We start from the raw sequence: 3896 nt of genomic DNA, 5'->3' as shown, positions 1-3896 counted from the left end.
TAACTAGGTCCGTAGGTAAGGAAGGAAAGAGGGAAGGAAAGAAGGAGGGAAAGAAGAGGGAGAAATAAAAAAAGTTTCGATTTCTCTTTAGAACAGCTCCCCCAGCACAATGTTGCCATCGTGCCCTAGACCCTGAAAGTGCAGATCCCAGGAGGGGCAGGCGTCTGGGAATGTTCTACGTCTTGATGTGATGGGTTCGTGGTGCTACATAGAGACAAAAAATTCATCGTCAGAATGTATCAAGCTGTGCACTTTACTGTAAGGCTGTTGTACCTCAACAGAAAATAAAATGAAAATCACCAGAAGGTCAATCAAAAGACAAGATTGGCAAAATGTTGGCATTTGCTTTGGGTACATGGGAGTCTTTTATATGATTCTTTCTACTTCTTGTGGGTTTGAAAATTCTCATAATGAAAAATAAAAGAATGATGGTCCAGGAGTGGTGACTCATGCCTGTAATCCCAGCACTTTGGGAGGTGGAGGTAGGAGGGTCGCTTGAGCCTGGGAGGTTGAGGCTGCAGTGAACTATGGCGACACCATTGCGCTCTACCCCGGGTGGCAGAACAAGACACTGTCTCAAAAAAAGAAAAAAGAAGGAATGAGAGAAGGAATTTAAAAATGGGCACCATGAACCCATGAATGGATTAACAAACTGTGGCATGTGTATACCAGGGAGTACTATTCAGTCAAAAGAAAAGATGGAGATTTTACATCTTTTGTGTTTACCTGGATAGAGTTGAAACACATTCTTCTTAGTAAAGTATCACAAGAATGAAAAACAAGTATCCAATGTACTCAATACTAATATGAAACCAATATATAAACAACTATACACCCACAGCAAAGAAAACCACAAATGTAGTATAACAAGGGGGACAGGAGAAGGGAGAGGGGGGACGCAGAGGAGGAAGTGACGTTGGTGGGCTCTCACCTCATGTGCACAATGTGAGGGTGTTCAGCCTGCCCTGGGTGAAGGGCTCAACTACAGCTTGAACTTTACCTTAGAAATGAAAACTATGTAACCACAGTTTATTGATCCATTCATGGATTGATGGGCACTTGGGCTTCTTCCATGATCTGGCAATTATGGATTGGGCTGCAATAAACATTCTGATACAAACATCTTTATTGTAATGTGATTTTTTAACTTCTGGGTATATACATAATAGTGGAATTGTAGGATCGAATGGCAGGTCTATTTTTAGTTCTCTAAGTGTTCTCCAGACGTCTTTCCAAAAGGAACGTATTAATTTGCATTCCCACCAGCAATGTAGAAGTGTTCCCTTTTCTCCACATCCATGCCAGCAACTCTGGTTTTGGGATTTTGTGATATGGGCTAATCTTACTGGAGTTAGGTGGTATATGTACACCATGGAATACTATGCAGCCCTAAAGAAAAACGAAGACTTTACCTCCTTCATGTTTACATGGATGGAACTGGAAAATGTTCTTCTTAGCAAAGTATCACAGGAATGGAAGAAAAAGTATCCAATGTACACAGCCCTTTTATGAAACTAATTTATAGCTCTCAAATGAAAGATACAACTTAATTCTAGCCCAAGAATATGGGGAGGGGGTGGGAAAGGGGAGGGGAGAAGGGCGGTTGGGTGGTGGGAGTGTGACTGGAAAGATCACCTATATATCTGTCTAACAAGGGTATAAGTGAACTTTTCTAGAACTAGAATATAAATGTTTTGACACAATGACTAAGCAAATGACATGAAATTTATGTGAACCAGCTTGATGAAAGTATTTCAAAATGTATATGAAAACACTACACTGTACCCCATGTTTGCATTAATGTATACAGCTATCATTTAATTAAAAAAAAAAAAGAAAACTATGTAACTGAAACATTTGTGCCCTCCTACCAATCTGGAAAAAAAAAAAAAAAGAATGGGCATGCCAGCCTAGTCCATTACCAGAAGGGACCCCATCTTGCACGTAGCTGACCATAACACATGCAGAACTAAGACAATGGGGTACTGGACGGATGTCACCTTACTGTGACTGAAATGCCCATTCTCCACCTGCTGTCACCCAGTGGCCCTTGATCTCTGAACAGTTCTGGTTGTCAAGGTGTCCCTCACCTGTGAGAAGACCCTGAATGGAACCCCATGGTATACATAGACCACAGCTTATTAATCCAGTCATGGGTTGATGGGCACTTGGGTTGTTCCCACATCTTGGTGGTTGTCAGTTGAGCTGTGTGTGATAATCAATCTGGCATAAAGTCTGGGGGACGGGGGTTGCTCTTTGTCAACCACCTGCTAGAGAGAAACAAACACAAGCTGGCCCCACCTGGCTCCTGGGAGCAGTCAGCAGGTTTAATGAATGACTCGATGGGGAGGTGGCAGTCTCAATTTACTCATCTAACATCAGGGCATGTTGCCATGCCAACCCCTCTCCAGTGGGCAGTGCCCAGTAATAAGACTTATGTGCTCAAGCCTAGAAGTCATAAACCCAATGTCCAAGAGGATGTGCGGCTGTGATCAATGACCAGGAAGAGTGCAACTCCATTTGCCCCTTGGAAGGCCCACTCACCAGCTCCACCGATCACTTCTCTATGGGGCCACTGCTTGAGATAACCTGCCCTTCTACAAACAGGCATTTGGTATGGGTAACGCACACTGTCTTGAAACGGCATGACAACTAGTCATTGCTACCCTGGTAACATCATGAATGAGGGGTATAGTTCAAAGAAACTACGAGCGAAACCCTACTTGGAAAGTTCCATCATCAAAACCATGGAGGTCTAAAGACAGACAGACAGAAGGCCACACTGTGCCATCCGCATGAGATGTGGATTAATTTATTCTACATTTGTTCAGTACTGTCTACATTTTCTGTTTTAGGGTAGTGGTGAGTGACTATGATTTTCACCAGACAGTGGTAAGTGACTATGAATTTTACCCTCAGATCACACTCAGACAGGGGTACGTTCTTCATTCACGCACCCCCACACCAGAGCAGGGACCACAGATAGCAGAACTGAGTGTGACATTAGACCACCCGGGCTCAAATCTCGGTGTCAGGCAAGTTACACATCCACGTCTGTATTTGTAAAGTGGAGGTGATCACATGCCCACCCAGTAGGGGTGTGGTAAGAATGAAAGGGAATAATGCATGTGTAGGTCTCCAGGAGTGCCTGGCACATACTAAGTGCTCATTAGAGATTAGCTATTGGAATATCACACCGTATTTTTCTCTCTTTTTTTCTTTCCACACTGTATTTTTCAAAGACCAAGACATTCACACTACATTGTTTCCAAGAAGCCTCCCCTAATCCTCCCAATTGAGATAAATCACCTCTCCGGCACGAGCAGAGGTTTGTATCTCCATGAAAGCACCTCACAGAAGCTGGTTTACTGCAGGATGAGTGTGTTCCCCAGAGTGTGGGCTGCTCCTGGGGAGGGTCCTGGCCTATCTGTCCCCTTCTTTTCCCTTCTGCATCCCAGCAGCTGTGCCCTGGTCCCCACCCTGGGCCCAGGGTCTGCTCACAGCCTGATTCCCCACCAGCCCACCTCCAAATCTTGTGCCTGACCCTTTGTACAGGATTTTCTTTATTTCTTTTTTTTTTTGAGACAGAGTCTTACTCTGTTGCCTGGGATAGAGAGCAATGATGTCATCTTACCTCGCTGCGACCTCAAATTCTTGGACAAAAGTGATTCTCCTGCCTCAGCCTCTGGAGTAGCGGGGACTACAGGATGCATTGCCATGCTCAGCTAGGTTTGCTATTTTTATTTTATTTATCATTTATTTATTTGAGACAGAGTCTCACTATGTTGCCCTTGGTAGAATGCCATGGCATCACAGCTCACTGCAACCTCAAACTCTTAGGCTTAAGTGATTCTCCTGCCTCAGCCTCCCAAGTAGCTGGGACTACAGGCACCTGC

At 44.2% G+C, this 3896-nt stretch overlaps 1 protein-coding gene across 1 annotated transcript in view; it reads right to left on the bottom strand.

Moving 5' to 3' along the window:
• TEKT5 (tektin 5) overlaps positions 1-3896 on the bottom strand; it is a 43965-nt gene that overhangs the window by 3213 nt on the left and 36856 nt on the right. The gene's annotated exons all lie outside the window — the stretch shown is intronic.

The sequence above is a fragment of the Otolemur garnettii genome, unplaced genomic scaffold (assembly GCF_000181295.1).
Source record: "Otolemur garnettii isolate 467f Iridium unplaced genomic scaffold, OtoGar3 scaffold00189, whole genome shotgun sequence".
Taxonomy (NCBI): domain Eukaryota; kingdom Metazoa; phylum Chordata; class Mammalia; order Primates; family Galagidae; genus Otolemur; species Otolemur garnettii.
This window is presented reverse-complemented; position numbering and strand designations above follow the sequence as displayed.